We start from the raw sequence: 26449 nt of genomic DNA, 5'->3' as shown, positions 1-26449 counted from the left end.
AATTTCAGACGCGCGTGTGCCGTGTTTCTTTACTAGTGTTGTATATGAATCGTTACACATTTGTTTCAATTACTGTCAGTAAAGTCTTATTGACCAACAAGCGTCACCCCTAGAGTCTCCAATTACTCGAACCATCAACTACTCGAGTATCGAATATTAAAATTTTAAAATACTCGAGTACTCGAGTACTTTCGAGTATTTACCAAATGTACCAAAATAGCTATTATTCAAATTCGTGTACATATAAATAAATAAATGAAATACTTAGTATGTTAATTTTTACAATTATTTTAACTTCACGAACATACTTTTTAAAAACAATAATGCAAAAAGTGTCTCGAATTTAATATTACTGCTAACCTTTGGTTTTATTATTCCCGTTATGGAAAAAACCCTTTTCGTTGCTGTTGATGTTGGTCTTATTGTCATTTACGCGTTGGATAAGGCTTCTAATTTATATCTGTTCGCTTTTTATAGATATAAAATTTTTTGAACTCTCTTTTTATGTTCTATTCTTTCATTCCCTTCTCTGCTTTTTTCTTATTTCCTTCGACTATAGACAAAATAGCATTTTGTAATTCTTCTTAAATAGATTTTTTTTCTTAACAATATACAATATTCTACTCCTTCTGATTAATGCGAAGAATTTAAATCTATATCCTTCGAAGATGTATTTGGGTGAATCTCTTTCACTCTAGAGCTAAACGGTTCGCAAAGTACTGACTTTACTTTAAATGCCTTTAAAACACACAATTGTTTTGATTTATATTTTAAGCTGAGGGATCAGTATAAGCAATTCAACACTTTACGCTACAACTGCATAGTCATAAAACCTAAAATTTTTTTTTGTTGATATTTCATATTGTTCATTGCCATAAATTAGATAAGTCGGGACTGTCGAACAGAAAGCACAAAAGAAATTTCTCCGTCGTACCCACTAACATAGCCGACGACCGGAACTATGCAACTATGGAACTATGAAAAAATTATACCTGATAGTAACCGCTCTAACTCGGGACTTCGGGCATAAACGCCAAATAAAAGCAAGACGTTAACCTTTACCGGACCGAGTTAAAGTTATTTTTGTTTCTGAAATATTTCAAAATTTTTTAATTTCGAGTATTAATCGAGTAATTTTCCAAATACTCGATTATCAAGTACTTAAAAAATAGACAAAAATACTCGAGTATCGAGTACTCGATTACTCGAATTGGAGACTAGTCACCCCACAGTGACTAACTCGTAATGCTTTTCCAGGTCAGTAACGACGTTCATCGTTGCATAAACTTTAATCGACGTCATGTACACCGATTTTGTAAAGGCATTCAATACAGTTTATCGATAAGGTTTTTATTCAGAAACTAAGTTACAATAAAATAGTACTGTCATCAACCCGTCGAAGCTCGTATCGTCACAAGAACGTCAATGTGTGTGCCATCTGTCGACGGCACTCCAAAGGTCTAGAAGTCAAAGCTGTACGACATCTATAGTTCGCTGTTTGCAGCACTATACGTCACGACTTTGTGTCTCTCTATGCCTTCATATCGCTCAATTTCTTTCTTGCTCGCATTGATTCACCGAGTGTTAAAGAAATATTTTCTCGTTCGAACCGACTCACGGGGTGTTACCAAAACACTCGCCCGCATCGACCGCGTGCCAGGACCATGTTTAAAAGTCATAAAAATCGATGATATTTATAAAAATATGATTTTATAGAAGAAATGTTACAGCTAGTTTCACCGTATAATTTGTTGAGTGTAATCGAAACTAATAGATTGTACAGGCGATATTTTTAGGATCGTAAATTTTATTCACGGGTTCATTTTTACTATAACGGTTTTACCGAAAGTAATGTTTCTGTGCTGTGCATAATAATGTTCGATGTGCCTGTTTACCTATTTCCGTTTATTTTTATAAATATTTATTTTTCACTGTGAGTGTCTTTTGTATACTACAAAAAGAGTACATATATCGACTTTTGTATATACGTATGTACTATGTACAAATTTATGTGTATATACATGTATCTGTGAAAAATGGCATATTCGTGTATTGTCCTAGCAGCGAAATTTCTGTCGTGTTTTAGTTGACAATCGACACCGGTCTTTTATATATTATACATACCTAGAATAGAATTCACGTATTATCGTTGCGTGTTTTTGAAAGTTGAACGTGCAACGACGATAATAATATGTGTTCGCACTTGACAATATTTCAACAAAAGTAGAGACGATTGCTAGTAGAAGAGAAAAATAAATTGGAATAATCGCCAGATTATTTTTGTTATCGTAGCAAAAAAGTCTGAACGAATAACCTCTAATGTTTTATGCAAATCTAATAGTACGTATTGCGATTTGCATCCATAATGTGACAAGGCAATGTTTTACTAACATACTTTTCTTTGTTGCTTACTGTACGTAATGCAATAATCGTTATACATTTTCATTATGTGTATTTTTAAATACTTTTATCTTGTTCTGTATATTTAAGTTGGTCACTTGATTATATTGGCGAATTAATACTTGAAGAATAGATTTGGAATTAATATACATTTAATATGAACAACTAACAAGTTGGAACGTTGGTAAATATTTTTAAATACAACATTTGGCAACAAATCGATTTTTTTTGGTATATCTGTTAAGTGGATTTTCAACGTGACGCACAATGTAGTCGATTGACTATATATCGTATAAAATAGATTCAGTATTAGATTATAAATATTTTTAAATCTGTCACTAATTAATTTCTATTGGGTTATTACTATTTCATAATATTAAATATTCCGTCAGAATTCGTTGCTTCACATTTTATAAACATATATTATATGTTATCAAAAGTGCTGCTGTTAGTCCGTGGGTCTCTCCTCGTCTCTTACCGTGTCCAAATGTGTTAAACACAGCAGATAACGCAATGCTGTTAAAGCGATTTTCAGATTTACGCCTTAAAATATAAACGATACAGATGATCACTCCGGCGATCAATTACCAATGGATAAAATAACAATAGTATTTTGGGCTAAAAATGAAAATATAAAGTAGTATTTTCGGCACTATTTATGGGTGATTAACGCCTCGAGAGTGGTCCTTACAATATTGTCAATTATTAACGCAATTCTTTGGCCACAAGATCTTTTGTTGTTGAAAATATGTGACCTTACTGTCGAAACGTGTTTTTGTTTGTTCGAAACGGTTGTTAGCATAACATCTAAATTACGACAAATTGTGCAGGTGTAAAAATGGGCCAAAAATGACTTAATTTTATTTATTATGTGTCCCTAATTTTGGTATATATATGTTGTTAAAATGTGTCGCTAGCTCTGAAAAATGATTTAAAAATCTTAAATTTTAATATTTATTGGATTTAAATCTAGCTTTAATGTGTTTTTATTTAAATATTATATTTGTTATAATTAACAATACAATTAATCTAATAATTCTAAAAATCTCATAAAATGTACATCATCTTTTATTTGTACGATACATTTTTTTGGAATTAGCACTAAAATATATAAATGTTTATTGCTTAAATATTTTAATTTATAATATATTTTGAGTGAGCTAAATATGTGTTTTATGACAACATATGTAGGGTCTAGTCATAAACATGACGATGTCAATTTATAACCACGGATTACACTGGACACTTAAAGGCATTTTAAGCCACACCTGCCCTGTAATGGATCTATGACGTCATACTTGCTCAGTTCAAAGGCATAGTATATTGTGTAGGAATAAAAACATCTTTATAAAATACAAAATATAACCCTACTTTTTTAAGAAATTAAATATCAACATTCTATTTAAAAGAAATCCTATTTACCAATGTTTTTAACATTGATTTATATATGAAATTAATAATTATGTTTATTTTTCTTTATTAAAATGCTATTGTATATTTATTGTGTACGCAAAAAATATTCATACGTCATTTTTAGGGATACTTCAATTTAGATGTTCCTTAATTATTCTAGTTGATTGTTTGCGATTTGCAATAAGTGTAATGCATATTCAATTTTCGGTATAAACTATAGATGTCTTTCGTATATCCAATGCTTTATTTATCTCATGATTCGATAACACGTTAACCACAGTATCGACTCATTACCCTGTTCCAACATTGAGTATCTGGTGACATTTATTATAATTGGACATACGTCATCACCCTAACGTAACATTGGCTGACACTAACAACTTATCGTGACATTCATACCGATGAAATATTTAAATTTCAATTTGAAACATAATTAAATTGACGCGAGATTGACTCATTGTTCCAAATATGAAATAATACAAAGCCCAATACATATGCATATTTATTATATTAGCATTTATAGTGAGTTTGCGTGAAGAGGAAATCGATTATATCAAGAATACTATATGTGCTGAAAAATCAATTAGTATATTACTTCTATATGTAAATTATTGAATATTGTACTTGTATCACACTAATTGCAATTTTATTGCAATTAGTGTGATACAAATATACACTTCACTCTCTGTTCTTGGCAAACCTCAGACAGTTTCTGAGAAATTTCAGAGCAGGCAGAACCGAAATCGACCAAAGTAATCCACTACTTGGCACAACTTTGAGAGAATGTAGAGGAGGCATTACAGTATAATAATATCTTGTTGGCTCTGTAATATATTTGCGCTTTTGAACTATAAAAATGCATCCGCTCAAAGATTCAAATGAGTGTAAACATTTTTTTGCATAAAATTTACCAGTTTCCCTCACCACTCCAGTTACCTCCACCATTTTTCTGACGCGACACATACGTTATGATTGACGACTAGACAGACGCCGGCCGATACGTTATGCGAATCAGTCACTAAGTAGGCGAATCAGTTAGTTGCGAAACCTAGTAGAGTCAATAGCAGCGATTGCCACAATAGTGATACAGTTCCAAAGTTTTTACCATTCGTTCGTTTTGTGTAGACGATTGAGGTTTTTTGATCGTTTCGTTATTAGAGCAAGTACTGTGACCAGTGAGTACTTTGCAGTATGTGCTCCGACTTTTAAGGACATTATTAGAAACTGATACGAGGTAGAACATTCATTGTATTATCATGTGTTATATTTCATATCTCATACACTATTTGTTTTAAATATTATTGCTCTTGCATAATAAGCAAAATCTGTGATTTGCTATTTATGTAATTCCATATTTCATGCGAATTATATGCGAATCGCTGAAAAACCTTAATAAATTTTAATGTTATGTTTTTTGGTATAGTATAGTTTAATGTTATAGTATTCTGTCAATGTTTTTTTAATATTAATTAAAAAAAATTGTAAAATTCTCATAGGATAATTTTTTTTATAAACATAATTTTCTGTCGAAAATAAAATTATATCTCAAAAAGATATCTAGAAATTCTATATCTAGAAAAACATATAAAATAACGTTTCATTGATAGAATGCAGTTTTTCCATTTTTTTCAATTGCCTTATAAGTGTCGCATAACGCTCAGTAACGTTTTATATATAATACATAGCTAGATATTTATTACTAGTAATGAAATATTTATCAGTTATTGCTTGTTCTATTCTATCCATTATAAGCACAGAATGTGGTCACTTTAAAGAAAACATCTATCATTATTTTCTCATTTAAACTTGTCAGATAATTTACGCTAAAAGCAATTTCAGTTCTTAATTCTTTCTCCCTCGATAAACTACTTGCTTAATAGCTATCATATAATAGATCAATTGTAAACATTACCTGTTTAAACAATGAAAATAATGGTTTCTCCGTAGTTTGTAAATTATAAATGGCTACTGGCTATGTCTATGTTTCAAGCTTTATACTCTTTTCTCTATCATGTGAAAGCACATTTTCTCTGAGATGGTTTTCATATTTTTCCCGCAGCTGATATTTCTTTCATTTCCACTTGCATTTACAGACGCAAGATCGGATAGCTTTTAAAAATGCAATGTTGTTTAATAATATAAAGAGTGACGCTTTCACAACTAACACGTGTTTCTCTTATTCAGATTGCTTACGTGAAATTATATAATATCCAGTTGTAAAAGTACTGTGTTTATGTGATTTATATTATAATCTGACAGTAGCAGACTATTACATATATAGAAATAAAACGACTATGATTTTAAATATAGTTATAAAATGTATCATATTTTTTATTTAGATCAAACGTCTTTTTAAAATGTATATTTGTGAATCACTCAATAAAATATTTAATTGGGTTTCTTTCTTAAACATCTTCACCTCTATTCCGTCAACTTATCCTTTGCTTTTTGTAAATGTATGTTGTAAATGCAAATAATTTAATCGCTATTCTACGTTTTGGGTTATAGCTCTAATGCTCACCTGAAAATGAATTTATTATTAATATTTTATCTGAGTGATATTATAAACTTATCTACAATAGCTTATATAGTAATATAAGGCTTCCCCGAATTTCCCGATAAATCAAAATTAGGCTAATTTCAGTTTGTGCTTTTAGTAATTTAATATGTAATTGTATTTAATTATTACCGAATGATGATAAAAATATTTCATTAAAAAAAAATATATCGTAGACACGTTTTGTAATTTTTTTACATTATATTGGAGGGTTGTTTATAATTCACCTTGTTTTTGATACATCGTAACAAAAACAGTGGTGTAATGTTAAAGCGTATTTTTATCAAAAGTCGTCGTTAGGGGAAAGGTACACCTTTTTCTAAAACAGTGCTCTTCAATCCTAATGAGAAGTCAATTAGATTTTAAATGCAGATTGGATGAAAACAAATAATCTAACAGATGGATTCTCAAACATGTCCTGCGATGGAACATCATACAATTTTAACATAACACCCTGTTTATTTTGTTGTTACTAAAATATTATTTATTTAGTAGTTATTTAAAAAATAACACATAAAACAGAAGTGAATAAAATTCTTAATGACTTCGTTGAGTTTGAGTCCTTGAATTGCAAATATTCTTAGGCATTCTTAGAATTATTATATTTATTATATTATATTAAATAAAATTCTTTTTCACATATATATGACGTAGTTAATTTGTGCGTAATAAATTCGCACAGAAATTATTTAATGGGTGTTTTTTTTAATTCTTATTAAATCAGTCATTTATTACATCTAGTTGGTTCTTAAAATCATTTGCACTTAAACATGCTGTCTTCCGGCAAAACAAATTCCAAACACAGGATTTGTCTTCATTAGTTTTCCGAGAATATTAAAAAAGAATTGTTTTTAATTCATGTGTGTGTTCTAAAATGCTTAAGAAACTTCTTCATCTACTTTAAAACATAAATTTAGTGAAACATTCACGCAAGGCGAAAAAATAATCAAAATTATTGTTTAACTGTTACCATCCTTAACTATTTTTTCTTCTTAAAAGATGCAATTTTATCTCTGTATTAATACTCTTTCATTAAAATGATAAATTGTAAAAACACTGCAAGATACGCGCGATTTATTAAACAAGAAGGTTTTCTTAAAAATTCAATTAAATTTTGTACTGAATTATTTTGCGCCCCGGGGAAGACCAATAACTCATATCGAAATTCATAAAGTCTTATTAGTGTTTTTACTCTGAATAGCCATCTTACTTCAGTATGAAATGGAAGTACGTAATGTTCGATACACACTTTATAGCACACATCTTTAAATACTATGATTGCATTGGTCGCAATCTTATTTAGTAGTTTAATATTTTTACAGATTCATCTATAACATAGTGTTTTTTAAAAATACAATGACTGTTGGTGGCTAATGAGCTACTTACATCTGTACAAATATCACTATCTCTTCACTATCTCATATTTAATAATGTAATCATTAATGCAGTTGAATATATCTCATCCTGTGTTTTTTTTATGTAGGTATTTGTAGATATGCGCACATGAGTAAATCTTCTACAATATTTTTGTCAAATATGTAACAAACAAATATTAGTAGTACAGCTAATTCTGCAACATCTGTAGATTAATCCATTTGTAGTGCATATTCACTGCAAAAATCAAGTCGATAAATTAGCTCTTTCTCTATGATGTCACTAGGAAGATATTTGATACGTCGTGAAACAGTATTATTTGATAATTGTACTACACACTATCCTTTTCACACAGTGCCTCTCCAATTGTATGAACTTCACCTGTTGCATTTATTTTTAGTTTCAGCAAATATACGAATTTATAGCTTAGACCAGTGGTTCTTAACCTTTTCAAAGTCACGGTGCACTTTTGATCATTTGAAAAAGTGGCGGTGCATCAGAATTAGGAGGTCGAAAAAAATATGTGGACATAATTTTTATTACATATTTTAAAAAAAGATGTAAAAAATTTGTATGTAATTTTGTATGTAACTATTATTTTTTTAAATTAAATTATATAAAAAACGTATAGTATTGAAAATACATGTAGTTAGTTAATTTTGCCCTAGAACCAATTTTTAATTACGTGTTTTATTAAAAATATTTGTATTAATATTTAAAGGTGCTCTTTGGATGGCAAATCTAAGTAGTGCATTTTCCCCCCTTTGTTTACCCAAAATAACGTTCCTGCTTAACATAATGGAATTTATATGATCGATCAAAAATTAATTAATGTGATACCTGAGCTTGTTGGCTTTTGCAGATATCAGAAATATTAGGTCGAATATTTTATGTAGTTACCCTGAATTCTACGCTTAAATTTTTTTCTGTCTTTCTCGTTTTTAGTTTTCATATTAGTTGTTGTTGAGAAACCAAACTCACACAAATATGATGTTGAAAACTGTAACAAAATTTTCAGTGCCTTTACGTAAAGAACTGAATATTCCTCTTTGACAGTAATCCAAAAATTCTTCATAGTTATTTCGGAAAATTTAATTTTTAGAGTACGATCAATCGACAATTAGACTAATTTGATGATTTCGTATCCGGTCATAATTTTCTATATTTAAGAATGGAAAATAATGTGCATTTTTTTCTTCCAATAAAGTTAAATAGTCTATTATTGCGGAAATAACTCCCTTGGGAATGTTTTCGTTAAGTGAAGGAAACATATCTACTTTTTTTTCTATTATTCGATTTGTCGAAAGAGTTATTTTTTTCCGAAATCCTGTCAATTTGTCAATGGATGTCATGAATTTTTCGTTTTTTCCTTGAATGCTTGTGTTAACGTTATTTAAGTAATTAAAAATATCTGCTAAATATGCCACTTTAGCATACCAATCATTATTCTGAAGACATTTTAAAAAATCATCCATACCTTCATTTCGAAAAAATATTAACAATTCATTCTTAAGTTCTATGAATCGGCATAAAACTTTACCCTTAGATTACCACCTGAGTTCAGTGTGAAAAAGCAAACACTCGTACATAGCTTTCATAGAAATGCAAAGTTTTTTAAACATGCGTGTTTTTAAAGGTCTTGATTTTATAAAATTCACTATATTTACAACTTGATTTAGTACAGGTTTTAGTGTTGCTGGTAATGTTTTCGAAACTAAAGATTCTCTATGTAAAAAAACAATGCGTAGATATAATATTAGGTTTTCTTGTCTTTGCAAGGGTTACAAATTCTTTAAATGAGCCTACCATTGAATGAGCACCATCCATACTTATTCCTACACATAACTCACATGATATTTTAAATTGTTCTAAATATGAATAAATAAGATCAAAAACATCTTTTCCTGTCGTATGCTCGGTAAGTTCTTTGCAGCATAGATATTGATTCACTATTTTGTTTTCATTTATGACACGAACGAATCCTAGTATTTGTGCCTTACCGCTAATGTCAGTAGATTCGTCGACTTGTAAAACAAAATATTGCTTGAAAAGTTTATCGTTAACTGTTTTCTCAGTATCATGCGACATATTTAATTCTTTTTTTTATTGTATCGTTTGAAAGAGGAATTTTCATAATTTCCTTTTTGCTTCATCACCAAACATAATTTTTCCTATTTCACAATATGCAGGTAAAATTAGGAACTCTGCTATCGTATGTGGTTTTAATTGTACAGCAATCAATTCAGCAATCTTGTATGACGCCAGTTGTGCCTTATCGGAAATTTTAACAGTTTTTTTCAAAATATTTCGCTTGTTTATTTTGCATGCTTAAAAATCTTTTGAAGTAATCTTTACTTTATGATGCAAGATCGGCGTGCTTCGTAGTGAAGTGGCGATTTAACTTGTCAGTGTACATCGCGCTATTGGACAGTTTTTCTCCACATACAACACATAGTGGAATGTGATATCCTTTCTCATTGATGCTAGTGAAACTGAAACGTAAATATCCTTCAGAATACTGTCCATTATTTTTTTTGATTTTACTGGATATATTTTCTTTTGTATGAGATGTATGATGTCTAGTAACATCGTCACTACTTCTTCCACTTGTACTCTTAGTGTCATTAATATTTTGGTCTGATTCACAATTTCGTTTGGTAATAAATTGATCTATTGTGGGGTATCACGACTATAATAAAATATAAAATGATTGAAACATTAAGATTTTACTATTTTGCGGATTTTTTGTTTTTACCAATTTTCTCGCGGTGCACTGGTGCACCGCGGTGCACCGGTTAAGAACCACTGGCTTAGACTTATATAGTGAGTCACGTTGTTTTTTTAAAAATGCACGTCCTTCTCTTTGTTATTAGCGTGTAACATTTTGAAGTGCCAACGAAGTTGTGTAAGCTGAAGCCAAAATAACTGTTTGCGAGTGTCTTTGACGTTGTATCAGTAGCATCTGTATTGTCACTATACGTCAATCCAAAATCTGGATAACTTATGGTACTTCTTACTTGTTTTTTATTATTATATTTTCAAAAAACCACAGCTTAGATATCATTTTATGTAATCGTAGATAAATCAGTCGAATTACCACTTCTTACTTTTGTTTAAGTTTTTGCCTTTAACCAAAAATCCATCAGAAGTTTTTGAATACTATTTAAATTCTATAATAAGAAATTGGTCAAAATGTTATTTTTATGCAAATTTAAATAATTTATATTTTTAAAAGTATATACGTAGGTCTAATGTCACGTGAATATATAACAAATAATTTTTAAATTGTGAAGGTAATATTCCCCCAGACTTGTTCCTTCTAGAATTTAAACAATGCTATTCTGAATATTTAACACGCATTTTAAAGCTTTTTTTTAATATTTTATTTAGATTTGTGAAAGTAATTATCAGCGTGGCGAACCGACTTCACAATTTTGGCAACTGTCAACAGAATAATGACAGTCGGCTGTCGTGTCGGTCGGGATCAGACAGCCATATTTTTCATGCGCACCTTAATATGAACATGTTTAAATGCTGTTCGCGGAATATAGTTTAATAAATTCTGATCTAATGTGTAAAATAAATATAGAAACTGACGAATATCGAATCTTTTTGCTATTTATTTAAAAAAATAAGTATAAATTTAATTTTAATTAACAAAAAACGTCTGCCCCTTGGATATTTATATAGTATAAATAACGTATATTTTAAATAGTAAAATGTTATTCTGATGCAGGAATATAACGTAGTTTGCGAGAACGTAATTACGGATATCTAGCATTTTGAAAAATAAATAAATCGAAGATAAAATATATGATTGTGCTTGATAAGTAATGATTGTGTTTGAATTTTAATATTTTTGCCGTTTAAAACATTTAATTTCAGCACAATAAAGCATATTTGGAAAATGCTGCGTTAAATCTTCTAATGCAAGGTTCTGCTTAGGTTTCTGTATGAGGACACGATATTAATATCCTTGTTGCAACGGTTGATTGAAATAGTCAGTAGCGCATGCAGAACACGTCAGATATTTAATTATTACCGTCACGTGGGCGGCACGTGCGGAATTTTTGGTAGACACGCTTTCATGGCGGAGCGTGATCAATTTCGAAACTTTTCCTTGACAAATACCTTAATACCTTCGGCGTGGACCGTTTCTCTATAAAAAGTAAAGGTGTATATACAAATACGCGATCGTTTGACCGTATATTTTTATAGATATTAAAAAATGTCTTATAAGCTTTAACTTAGAAAACATAGAAAAGTAGATTCTGAAATATGTAATGGATATAATAATTATTGGTTACGAGAAAATACATTAAATTAAATACAAGTAATTAAAAATTAATGATATTAAAAAGCAAGGATGATATTATATGAAAATGTAAAAGTAGTAGTAGTAATATAGTGTTAATAAGATATATTAAAATTTTAATTGGTTACAATTTAAGGTATTTTCTTTAAATAAAAAAAATATAATTATGTTATATGTATGAAAATTAAATTGTTATTAGCTTTTCAACTGTAATAAATAAATAAATAAAATAAAAAATACACAATCATGCAGGTTTTGACAGATGCTGTGTTTCATGAAAAATAAAATACTTTTATTTGAAAAAGTTACTCTTTTTTACAACCTCCATATTGGCCCAACCCGTACCTTGGGATTTATATTTACGAGTGTGTTTTTCTGTTTTAACAGCCGCACATTATTAATCTGATTGGTATCGATTCGAAGTCACGTAAGGATCGTTTTCTCTCACTCTTCAAGTCCGCTCTGTCATCAATCTTGCGTTGTGTGCCGGTTAAGTTTAAACCGGATATCTTCTGGGTCTTATTTAAAGGTTTGCGTTTAACGTCAAAATAATAGGCCATGATAGAATTTATTCTACCTATTAAGCTGTAAAGTTCGTATTGATTATTATCTGTACCTACTTCAGTGATTCGTTCCGTCTGTGCTTCTATGACATATGAATTATAATTAATTATTGCTGGAGCATTAATTTTACCAATATATTTTAATTAACATATATTTTAATCTATCAGCCTCTCTTCTATCAGCGTAACAATTGATATTGATACAAAATTAAAGAGGAAGGTGAAAGTGCAAGGTGCTTAAAACCTCTGTATTCATTGTATTATAAATTGTGTGTAATACAATATACATATCATGTGTTATTGAACCCATTGCGTCAGTGGTGAACTTTATTTGCTGTCATGTAGTTCTGTGATTCTTTTTTATTAAATCTTACCGTGTCATATTACGGTTAAGTAGCTCAGCCTCAGTCAAGTTTTATTTATTTTGTGAATTCAGAGGAGTGGTTGCAATTTTTCTTAGCCAAATAACACCCCCATATTTACTATTTTATTACATAATAATAAATGATTTTTAAAGTTAGCCTTTGCTGTCGATATTTCTTAACAAATGTGATTTAAAACTACACGGTATAATAGTACTTATATAAAAACTACACTGCAGTGAAGTTTTTTCGACGAAACTGGCGTTGATTGACGTACAAATCACCTCAAGCCGCTTTGTATATTTCCTATGGTATTTTAATTTTGAAAACAAGTAAAAAATGTTCCATGAGCGTCCTTCGAATTTTAAAGCATGTGCAAAATACATTCCGATTAAAAGAAATGACTGTACAATTGATTAACTTTCTCCTTACTTTGCATTGAAAGTGTTTCATCTGCAAAGTGATGAAAGCTATAAGGCAAAAAGTTCTAAAATAAAATACTAGAATTTAAAAAATGTGACTTTCTGACAATACATATGTTAAATCCAGAGATTTATATTTGTATTTGACAACAACTATGTAAAAAAACATTTTCAAAGATGAAGTATATAAAATTTCACAATTTGGGGTCAGAATAAACAGATGACCATTTTCAATAACTTTTGAGGAACTTTGTACCCCAGTTTGTTGAAATGTTACATCAAAAGAATGAAATACCTTATTTTCACAAGTCTAAAGACATGCATTTTGAGCACTTTGTAATAGCTGGTAAGATTAATAATATATTAGAATAAATAATTAATTACTTGCGAGCTTTTGTCCAGCGCGCTTTGTTCGGTCCTTAAAAGCAATTCACAATTAGTAAAAATATATTAGAAGCCACATTTTCACTGCTTGTTAAAAGTATTGTTTCGACGTCTATTGTGTTGCAAGGGTTGATTTACATAATGCCAATAATACTAATAAATCGTAATCTGCTTATTTGTGGCCCTAATTTCATTGTAAGGAAACGTCAGGTAATCAATCCCTGATTGGCCAATCAGTTTGTTGTTGAACTTAACCGACGCCGATGACACAAATACTAGCAGGGTTATGTTTGTCCATAATTAATAGTTATTTCGTGGATTTCAAACAATGCTCGGCAAATATGGTCGCATGTGTTCATAGAAATAATATCGCGTGTCCTGGCGAAGGGATGACGTATGCGAAAATCGCGACGTCTCTCAATCGATTTGCGACAGGATGACCCGAAAGTTTAGGGTGCGTGTGGTTAACTATGATGCTAAATCGGTTATGATAAACAATTTATTATTGTTTTATATCATGCGATTTGTTTATGTATATATAGTAGCAAACAACAAACAGTACACTATTTTAATCATGTTAATGTCTCATGAACTAGTTTACAATTTTTTTATATAATATTTAGAGCCATAAACGTAGATTAGGTTAATATGTAACACTAAATTAAATAAAAATGTGTAAGTAAAATAAATAATTTTTTTTTACCAAAATGGCATTATAGAAAAAAACTAAAATTTGATAAAAGTACATTACTATAATATAAAAAAATTACAGACCATAATAATGGGGCAACTTAATAAATGTGTTATATTTAAAAAAACGTATACATATAAATAAAAAAAACTGATTCAGGTTGCTTAAAATGTTTATTTAAAGCTTATTTTTAATATTTAATAGACTGACTCTTAGCTTTAATTACAGCAGCAACCCTTTTTGGCATATTGTCGAATAATTGACGGAGGCAATTTTGTATTACATCTGAAATTTTTCTCGCAGCTCAATTTTTGATTTGCAATTGTGTTGGGTAACATTTCCTTTTAATTTTGCCCTTAAATGCTTTATAGGATTAAAGTATGGTGACTGTAGGCCACTCTAAAAGCGTCAAACCCTTTGACGCAAACCAACCCCTGCTTTATAGCAAAGTATGCCACGGAGCGTTTTCTAGCTAGTTTTGGATGGTAGCGTGGTCTGTGCTTAGAAATATTTTCCAGTAGGAATCCATTAAAGTGGATTCCAACATTGAAATATAAATGTCACTATGTATACTACCCTCGCAAGTGTACAGGTTTCCTACCCCTGCTGCTGCCATGCAACCTCAGACTATTTCGCCTTTGACTTTAGGTACTACGTAATCAGCTAATTATTTTTCTCTTCGACGCACTTGTTTGTACTACACTAGAGGTCCCAAAAAATGTATTTAAGTTAAAAAATATGATTATTTAAAAAAAAATATTGCTTAAGAATTATTACAGCAAGCTTTTAATATTTTTTATATTAACCAATTTTAGTTTAAAACTACCTTAAAGTTAGATTCATCAGACAAAATGACTTTCGCTTAATTTTTAGATGTCTAGTCGCGATGTTTTCGGGCACACTCTAAAAAGTCACTCTAAAAGTCGCGCGAAAAAGTTAATTTCCCTTCACTTGCTTCAGCAACGTCTTCAACTCTGAAGTCGCTTGCATTTTTTAAATGTTTATATAATATTCAAAATAATTTATTAATTAAAAAAATATAACGACAAATAAAGGTCGAAATCATGCAATTGAACATAATAAAAAATGGTAATTTGTGTTTATGTAAAATGTGCATTGCGAAACTCTTAAACCTGGCCAAACAATAACAGCAAGCTTTTATTGTGTACACAATACAGTTAAATAGGTCTGCACTTGTTATCAGAAGTCAAATAGTTCTACAACATGTGCGTCCATATGTGACAAAATTGATTTTCGATATCATCAATGAGCTTGGTTAGAAGGTTTTATCTTATCCACTTTATTGTCTAGCCCTTACTCCTTCTGACTACCGTTTATTTGATCGATGGAACACTTGCTAGACGTAAACAAATCAAAACACAGACAATGTGAAAAAGTGGCTATCGGAATATTTTGCTTCAAAGTATATAACATTTTATGCTAATGGAATTAAAAAAATGACCAAGAGGTAACAAAAAGCTTTTTTGAATAAAATAAAATTGGTTGTTTTATCTCATTAAAAAAAAGACATTCAATTTGGGATTACTTAATACAATTAAAGACACTTATACATACATATATTTAAATGTATGATGTCTACATCTATTTAATAAACACAATTGGTATTCGATCATGCGAGGCACACTAAGCTTATAAAGTGGATTAATTATGTAAAATGCTATGTCTGGTGAATCATGATTTTAAAATTTATTACGTTAAGAGGAATGGAAGTATTCGAGTTGTGGTTAAATAGGTATATGCTGAAAGTCCAATGAACAAAGAAAATTTTCAACGATCGGATTCTCTCCATAAGGAATAACATCGAGATTCTTTTAACCATTATACGGAGATAAATGGAATACCTCGGACTCATCTATTTTATCGGCATTCGCAGACCGAACAAAATGCTTGTACGAAAAAAATCTTGAAATGTTTTAGTTGATTGTGGTGTTTATTGGTTTTATTATTATGAAAAATGGGTATCATAATTTATTAAATCACTTAAGCTATGTGAAATTGATAAGTTTTGCTTACCATATGAATGTATGAGAGTTGATACACATTACTTATATTATTGGCTATTTTGTGCTGTAGTGATTCAAAAGGCTTTCGAACTTAAAAGGGAAATTGCGATTTTTTGATAAAAATCACAACAAAGATGCAAATTTAATTAGGAACAATTAATTTATTTCAAAGTTTACCTTTTTAGTTAAAATTTATAGAAAATTCAGTAAATAAATATAATTAATCAATGCAAGGACCATAAACGCGTCCACTGATTCAAAAAGACAGAGTGAAAATATTCATTAAACTATTAGAGCTATGTATAGAGCATATAACGAACATTTTTCCATGAGACATATCTCCTCTTTAAAATTATTTTTGCACCAAAAGTGATATTGTTTTCTAATGCACTTTTCACAGTATTTCTATTACACATTAATCATTTGGAAAATGTTCACAACTAGATTGTAGAAATAATCTATCGTAGGAGAAAATGACACGGTATGATACTTTTTGACACCATCTCCATAGAGAAACTTAATCACTCTGTAACAGATCGAATGAATTTATACAACTTAAATTATTTGCATACAAAAGAAAGCTTGAATTTGTTTATTTATCTCATTTTTAAATAAGTGAAGAGCTTAGGGGCTAGGTTGGATTCTTAAAACCCTTTGAACGCGTAAAACGACTAAATTCGCCCAATTGATTTTTTTTCTCTACGCAAAATTCAGTAAAAAAATTGCTTTTCAAGAAAAAACTTTTTTTGTAAATAAACATAAATTATCATTTTTATTATTATTTATTTTATTAATTTATTTAGCTTAATAGCTAATCTTTACATCTAACAAATTTAGTAAACATATATAAAAATATATAAAAAATACATAACAGAAAGAAAAAATAAAAATATACAATAATAAAGTCTTAATATTATAATTTATTTCTATATGTACGAAGGTGTTTTTTTATTCCATTTATGAAACCCGTTATATTTTTGCTGTTTCGGATTTCTCTTGGAAGACTATTATATAAATCAAAACCTCCGTACATAATTCCCCTAGCCGTACTCGTTTTCTTATACTTAATTATCTTTAAATTTTCTCTATTTCTAGTATTATATTTATGTACATCTTTATTTCTTATTAAATACTTATTAAAATATTTTGGTAACATATTATTTTCTAACTTATATATAAATACTAAAACATTCATACTCAATATTTCTTGAACATTCAACCATTCTAATCTATCAATCATACTTTTACAATTAGTTAATCTATTTTAATAAATAAAAATTAAAAAATTAAAACATTTAAACACAGTATCAAGGTAAAATTTGCATAGTTCAACAAAAACAATTAAATATTTATTTTTGAATAACGCGTCCAAAGGGTTAAAAAACCTTCGAAGTGAGGAAATATTTTTTTGACGGCAGTCCAGATTTACCATTTATAATTTTATTATGTAGAGATGTATGATTTTGCACCATAGATAACTACTCCAAACCAGTCTACAGACTTTCAATATTCGTTCAGTGATATGTGTCAAAGCGCTTTTTAAAATTTACATAATAAGTTTGAAGGGTGCCACCGGCGACAGGATCGACATTTGGATAATGTGATTCTCCACTCATATTTTCAGAATGTTTTGCAAATATTTATGTATGCCAATAAAGTTAATTAAGTAGTAATAATGATATAATACCGTGCATTAAAAGTTGTAGTATAATAGCATAATATGTACAATAGGATCACACACCACCTGTTATGATCCGTTGAGGATGTGGAGTAGTGTGTGTGTGTGTGACCGCGCATGTTTTTATGAATAACTTAAAAATTGAATTAATTACCATTTATTTCAATATATTTCTTGTGACCTATATATAACATAAAACAATCTGTACAATATTAAATAAGTAAAAATATTATTTATGATTTTTATGCAATTTACATATAAAGAATATTCTGCCAAAATACAATTAGTTACATATACGAATGCATTTAATAATATCTTGGTAACAAACAGATTTTTTGTAAAAATTGTAATTTTAATAATAAAATAACTCTATTTTTATCATCCTCACCATAGTAATTTTGCTACAAATTTTAATATTACATGTAAATTTTAAAATCTCTAAATGTTTAAAAATTTTATTTCATGACCCATTAAGTTTTTTAACGAGCTTGCTAAGCACAAGGATGTTTTTGGCGATAGCTATGAGGAGCTGGAACAAATTATATGGGAGGGTGCCTAACTATATTAGGTGTTCACCATAATTCATTTTTTAAATGTTTAATTTTATAATTAATGTTTGTATAATGGCCATCATGTCATATTGAAGAAACCTGTCAAGTTAAGATTTGTGATAAAAAAATCTTTGGGATTTTTAATTAAAAAAAAGAGTAATGGTATATTATCTCGTCATTTTGGCCATTTCATAATAAGTATGACGAAGACATAGACGATGGTATTATCTCACAGACGAAAAATCTGTCCCTATCTACTTATTACGATTTATGCCATTCCATCTATGATTTATATTATAAAAAATTCGAAATGCTGTTGCCGCCAATCGAGCTCTTCTGCAATGGCACTCGAGCGTTTTACAACCTCTTCCTTCCCTTTGCACAATCAAGACAGGACGTAAAAGTGTAAATTGCAATTTGCCAAACAGTATTATTGACCTTGCTCGTTCTTCGCGCTGTGCTACACGGTTTATGGTTGCTTATTTTCGTTTTCCACTTATATAAGATATTATTTTCTTTTATGACCCGCTCTGAATTGCTCGACGGCACGTCGCGTTCTATCAATACAAACATAATTAATAGGAATATAATTTGGGACGACAATGGAGAGGAGGGGTGAAGGGATGAGGCGAGGACGAGGGTTTAGGGAATTTGTGGCATTTGCTAGAGATTAAAGTTTACCTTTGATATTTTATTATTTTATTATACATACTATTTTTAGACAATTTGGATGTTTTAAAAGATTATACATTAAAATAAAACATATTATTTTAAGGCGCATTAGAGAGTTGTAAAAATATTTGGAATACACAAAATATAGTCTTAGCAATTTTAACGGTTCATTGATTATTGCGCAAATTATTAACTAGTATGAAAATAGTGTTGAGATGCGCGGACTAGTTATTACAATTCAAATCTTAATTCACACTTTACCTAGTATTTTACCTAGTTTGGTTCGACGCACCAACCGGTTCATTTATTAGTGGTAACCGAGTGGAGACAGTCCGTTAAAACTTCAGTTTTCGCTGGCTGTTCGCTCTACAGTAAAGCGGCATTTGTCACTAACAACACTAATACAATGCAAATCTTACTTCAATATATATATATATAATATATAATAACATACAAATATGTTTGTAATTTTTATGTTTGCATATTTCAATAATTCGGTCACCATTTATACATATTAAAGTTTTATTAATATTTTTGTTTAGATATATCAAGATGGCGAAGACTTAATTCAAGCCTTTTTGAATATGCATTAATAGTAATTGACATTTTAAAATAACATTATTATATAATATAAATTTAACTTAAAATGATAATTAAATCTATGAGCTAAGGATGCTCTTGCTCTGTAGATGCAGTTCAAAAGACTGTCGTTTTAGTGTAGGGTTCTCTCTGAAGGATGCCATAAATGTGCGTATGTAAGGGCCTCGTTCCGTGAATATAGTGTGGATCTTACAGTCTCAATAGCCCACGATGGGGTCAATCTTCAAAGAATGCTTTAAATTAGAAGGGTTTAAAAAATCTTGATAGTGGCTGACTTTGTTCTGGAGCGCGTGAAAGATTTTTGGAAGCATTCTATAATTTTTATTTTAAATTGTCAAAAACGTTATAAGGCAGTTAAAAATCAAGTTTTTAAGTATAGTAAATATTTATTGTAATGGCTAAGTAAACATTCAGATAATAAACTACTTAATAATATGACAAATTATAAAATATATATTCCAATGCATATCTAATGGTGAGTCAATTAAAAACTGCTCTTATAGCTTTATTGTACTGTAAATGTCTTTTCAAAATGTAAACATTTGCATTTGATATACTGTACTACATAGATATTATGGTATATCAACATTGAGTCATTGGACTTTTCGTAAAATATAAATTACTTAATTTTCCGGGAGGGATCGTAATTGATTCCATCAAATATTACACTGCAAAGGGTTAAAAGTTTTGCTAGAATGTTGTCAAGGTGATGTGATACATTAATGTTGCGCGTCAAGTGAGAAAATATAAATTTACTAAAACCGTATTTTTTTGATATGGCTTATCTCTAAAAAATATTTCTTAAACAGTTTTAAACATTGTTCATCTTCTTATATATTTCTAAAATATACGTATAAAAATAAGGAGAAAAAAATTGGCGGTCAGTTACTCTAAAACTTACAGCTGGATTGAATTATTTTCGCACCTGCAACTCAAATACATTTTTAACCCTGTAGCAATTATTACGTAGTATATGCATATTTTAATTAGAATTGTGTTTTTTTATAAACATATTACTATATTGAATCTGTTTAATATGAAATATCTGTTAAATTACCACAATCCATTATTCGAGCCCGCAACACTGTTGCTGGTTTAGCTTATTTTTGTGTAAACAACTTGCCTATAAAAATGCACGTGTCAAAAAGAGGCTAATCAATCATCGTTTTTGCCTGCCTCTCTCCCACCCTTCACGAAACCTTTCGAGCCACTTCAGTACGTCACTTTTTTAACACGGAGCTTGTCTGAAAGTTTACGAAGTAATACCGAAATATAGCTGCACTGAAATATTTAAATGATTTCTGATTTTTTTTACTGAAGTGTGTAACAAGGAAGTGGGTCGTAAATTATTCAATGAAAATGCGTTTTTTATGAGTTAATATTAATTTTTGATGTTTTAGCATATTGATTTGGTCATTCTTAAACTAACTGGTTTAAATCTTTCATGTATAATAGTATCTTAAATATATAAGGCCAATTAAACATATATTTTGAAATATATATATACATATGTTGTGAAAAAATATGCGTAAAAGGTTGTATATAGATATAACAAGAAGAATATATGCACGGGAAGTACTGCTTTTTATTGTTTTCAAAATAAACGTTACAAACGAATAATGGGATACGTAAAATAATTGTTATATTTTGTTCATATTGTATACTTTCTCTGATGTATGAAAAATTACAAAAGTGACTCCCTTTGAAAAAAAATAACAATGCAATGATAGAGAATACGTATTATCAGCATTATCCAAATTATCTGAAATTATTGTTCATAAGTATGAAACCACACCGAAAGATACTTGATAAATCAACAGAATGTTTTTGTGTATATCGAGATCTAGTCCGTTTTTTTAATTTTGTAATGAAACATTTTGACGTATAGTAGGCAATCAAGAAAGTGTCATCTACACTGATTTTTTAAAAATCTGTCATGCTTTAATTAAAAAATTAATAGGTTTGGTTTTGCCACAAAATGATTATTATTTATTAATCATCGTCTGATAATATATTTTCTGATTTTTAATGATAATGAATAAGTAATTCGTAATTCTAAATTCATACTTAACGCTGATGATTTTAAAGTATTCATTTAAATAGATTTCATTGCGTTAAAATATATGTAACTATTTAGTAGCCAATATGTCATTGCATGACTTATTCTTAAGCGAAAATACCACTTAAATTTAACTATAAATGGATTATAAAACAGTGTGCTACAACACACAGAAGTAGTAACCGATTTAATGTTCTATTGTAAGAGAACTATGCATTCAAGTCATCAAGTAAATTTTGCGAAAAAGGGTCTTTATTTCCGGTACGCGACAATTGGGCGATTCCGGTCAAATGGGCGATAGTTATTTGGGCGACAGAGAAATTAAAAAAGAACTTGCACGCTTAGCTTTATTGTAAATATTAGTAAAATATAAATTAAAACGAATAAGTATAATAAATAAAAAACAATTAGATTTTAAAATTATTTACTCATATTATAATTATATATATATGCAATACCACGTAAATATTGTATGAAATTTTCTCTATTGTACCTCAAAACTTTTATAGCAATTATTTGGTCAACTTTTTCGTAACGTCTTATTTGCGCTGATGTTCAAAACCTACTATAGTTCTCTCATAATCAATATTATAGCTGTTTTGGATTTATCTGAGACTATTGATACAAATCTATACATTTAGATGATTTGAACTGCTACAAAAACTCAATTGCAGTTACCGATAACATGCCTCGGCAAAATTATTGGTCTTATCGCTTCCGTTTAATGTTCTATGATAAACAGACAAAACGTTGGAGGGAAAAATCGGTGGAGCCTTATTTCTATTATTTCTTAGGCGACTTATATTGGCGTTCGTAAACCATTTAAAAAGTGCTTCTAATTCATTGGATAATTGATTCTCTAGTTCAGAAAAATCATGTATTATATCTTGTTCTAAAACGAAAGCAAGTGAAGTAATCAATTTTGGATTTAAGGCGAATCATAATAGTACCTGGGCAAAAGATTACATGAATCTAAATACTTTCGAAGATTTTGTACCAGATTAAAAAAGCAACCATTTATGTTAGATTATGGAAATACCGTACGCAAAGCTTGACGTATTGCAATTTCATAATCAACATTTCATTTATCATATAAAATACTTGTATAACCGTTTCAAGAGTCTTATTAGGTAATAAATAAAATAAAGCAGGGAAAACAAAACCTCCATCATTTCTATTCAAAATGAAAAAATTAATAAAATAAAGGGGGTGAAAGTAAAAATGTGCCATTTAAATAATTCTTTAATGCTTTGGCTCCACATTGCATGACTTTTACGATCGAAAATTAAGATTCTCCTTGGGTCGACTTGTTCTGATCCAGTTTCAACTAAAAGAAAACGTTAAGATTGTGATGGACCGAATTCATAATATTCTACAGGAATAATTAATGTTTCCCTAGAATTAGGTATCAAAAGTACACTGCGCTAGATCTGGGTTATTGGAACTACCCTTATGTAGTTTAAAATCGATACCTGTAAAATATGCAATTTTTGGAAATTCCAAAAGTTTGTTCTCACAGTAATTTGATTTATTAAAAATATATATTTTGTTTTGTTCAGACCGTATAATGCTTTTTATCTTTTAAGTCTTTTCTACAAAATATGAGTAATTTTTATTTTTGTGTGTACGTATTAGGGATTCTGTGTCGAGACAACCCGGGAATTTATTCCCGAGAATTCAAAGATTTTTTGCTGTCTCGAGTCCCGAGAATTTAAAAATTAATAACCCGGGACTCGAGACTTTCCGAAGTGCAATTTTACAAGATTATGTAAAGAGCGAATTTGATGTCGAGCTTAATTTATGTCTCGATATGAAGACACGGTGGAATTCCTTATTACCCATGATCTCGAGATTTTGAAAGTTACGAAATTGCATTAGAAAATCATTAATTGATCTTGGCATCGGCCAAATTTGGAATGAATCGAACATTCACGTATTGGAAAATATTTGTGAAGTACTCACTCCTATAAAACTGGCAGTTGAAGCTCTAAGTCTTCGAGATGCCACTTTATTAACTTCCGAAATTATTGTTAATTTCCTTTTAAAAAAATATTTGAACCACCAAAATATTTCAACGACTAGAAATAAAAAATTTAAGTTTAATAAGGAGTTTCAGATATTAGATTCAACTATCAAGCAAACTTCGAATCTAGAGCTTTTATTCAAATCATTGCTTACAATTAAGCCAACATCTACAGAAAGCGAGAGAGTTTTTTCTACATCTGGAATATTTGCCACAAAAACCAGGAACAGGCTATGTGATTTATTATTAAACGCCTTGGGGTTTTTAAAAACATATTTTTCCTTACAAAAGTAAAGGTTTTAACTTAATATTGATATAAATATTTCGATTAAAAAAATTGTAATAAATTAAATTTAAATAAATATCGAATAAAGTGTTTTTAAATTGTTTCAATATATTTTCACCTATCGTACATATAACACAAATAATATAAGTTAATAATAATAAATTAATTAAAGTTAATAATAATAAGTTAATTAAAGTTAATAATAATAAGTTAATTTTTTAATATAATTTTTTTTCTCGAGTCCCGGGAATTCCCGGGACTTTAAAATTTTGGATCTCGAGTCCCGGGAATCGAAAAAACCCGAGACTTCAGAATCCCTAGTACGTATGTATATATTTTAATATGTAATAAATCATGTAAATTAATTATTTAATAATAGAGTCATGTTACTAAATAAAACGATCAAAATAATATTTTTATTGCAAATTTATCGCCCAAAAGACCATCGCCCGTTTGTGCGTCGTCCAATCGCAGTCGCCCAATTGACCGTGTCCGCTTTATTTAAGTTAGTAAAAACATGTGGTATAAATTTTTAGAAGTAAAGTAGCATTGCATCGGAAATTCTAGAAATTTACTGGTGTTTATACATGTTAAAAAGACCTATTTTTTATTTTTGTTCATATTTAAACAGATTCTTCTCGAACATAATTGGCCGTAATTTGAGAGTATCTCGTGTAAAGGAACATGACACATTTTTTTAAAATTATTTTGGCATAGAAAAATGGCCCGAAATGTCGGTATTGAAAGCTGATATAGCAATACTGCCACATTTTTCTAAATATAGTATATATCATATAAAACTACCGGTTTCGACTAGTATCTCATCGGACATCTATCTCCCTTATAGGATATTAACTGGGTTGAATGAAATTTGAGCGTTATCGTGGAGTTTGGAGCAGGTTGCGTATTCTCGCACGGCGCATGCTCCCCACTAGCTCGCCACCACCCTATTTTCATCCCATTCCAAAAACCACCACAACGAAAGCGCTATCCCCAACCCCTTTCAGGTTTATCAGGCGTTATGTGCAAATGGCATTTTACGTTCGTACGCAACGGCCGCCGACACGCACCGTAAACTGAAATGAACTAAAATATGAAATAAAAAAAATGCAAAGTAATTTCTGCGATTACATATTTCATTTGCGCGATCGAAACGTCCGACGCACATGGGACTAAATCATTATCCACAATAAAATACAGCTTTGTAAGCTAATCGATAAATTACATATGAAAGTTGTTTTTATTTATAATATAGTTAGTGTAAACATTACATTAGCTTCACTGTCACTGACTAAAATCAAACCACGCCACTCACCTTAGTGACTATAAATAAATCAATTTTTTATCACGACGCTTCCTTAATATTTTTATATTTTTATTACTGTTGTTATTAAAATATTGTAACTGGAAAGTTTTTATCGTATGAATATTTAAATGCATTCGTTAAATCTGCTCGTCTTAGTTTTTTTGTATGTTTTTAAAAGCAATCATCATGTCTGCTTAATGCAGGTTTAAGCTCAGTCAATTTCTGGATTGCAAATTTAAAAATTGCATTAGCTGAGCGCAAATTAGAATTGCGTCGACAGCTATCTTTAACGGTTATAACACTGCTATATATTTAACCATTTTCGTTGGATGTTACGGCAATATTCTTAGAATTTAGTAGCGTATTTTATAAACATATCTTATTATTATTATATAAATTAAAAGTAAATATTATTTAAATTAGGTATAAAATATTATTAACTCAAATTATAAAATTGTAATATCATTATTTAATTTATATGGATAGATTTCATATTTGTAAGTATTATTTTAAAGAAATGATTTTGCTTTAATATACTCGTACGTAGGTATAGCCCCATTGTACGGTGCGCAAATTAATTCAATTGAATTTTGCTGTTTGTTTGTATGCAAAGAACGGGAATGTGAATAATTTAGGATATTGCGTACGAGAGTTGTTGATGAAATTAAAACTAAATTTGGATTTTTCGCGGTTTTATGATGTCTGGAGCACCATACCAGTGTTTCTCATTTTTCTACATTTTTTATTCATTGAGAAATCTATTACATAC

General features: G+C 29.6%; 2 protein-coding genes and 1 long non-coding RNA gene across 6 annotated transcripts in view; 2 read left to right on the top strand and 1 right to left on the bottom strand.

The window, feature by feature from the left end:
- The window catches only part of Nca (neurocalcin homolog), a 174850-nt gene that overhangs the window by 52355 nt on the left and 96046 nt on the right, over positions 1-26449 (top strand). The gene's annotated exons all lie outside the window — the stretch shown is intronic.
- The window catches only part of LOC148234162 (neuronal calcium sensor 2), a 163031-nt gene that overhangs the window by 52273 nt on the left and 84309 nt on the right, over positions 1-26449 (top strand). The window contains exon 1 of one of the 4 annotated variants that reach the window (XM_088187391.1): positions 4831-5047. The exons of the other annotated variants lie outside the window; for them this stretch is intronic. The gene's annotated coding sequence lies outside the window, so the exon portion shown is untranslated. Of the gene's footprint in view, positions 1-4830; positions 5048-26449 lie in introns of those variants that run through there. 4 annotated transcript variants of the gene reach the window in all.
- Positions 1-26449, bottom strand: part of LOC148234164 (uncharacterized) — an 83061-nt gene that overhangs the window by 20414 nt on the left and 36198 nt on the right. The window lies entirely within an intron of this gene.

This window comes from Plectrocnemia conspersa, unplaced genomic scaffold (assembly GCF_051122295.1).
Source record: "Plectrocnemia conspersa isolate PC_06_02 unplaced genomic scaffold, ASM5112229v1 ptg000006l, whole genome shotgun sequence".
NCBI classification, from domain to species: domain Eukaryota; kingdom Metazoa; phylum Arthropoda; class Insecta; order Trichoptera; family Polycentropodidae; genus Plectrocnemia; species Plectrocnemia conspersa.
Note: the sequence above shows the minus strand (reverse complement) of the source record. Positions and strands in the feature narration are given on the sequence as shown.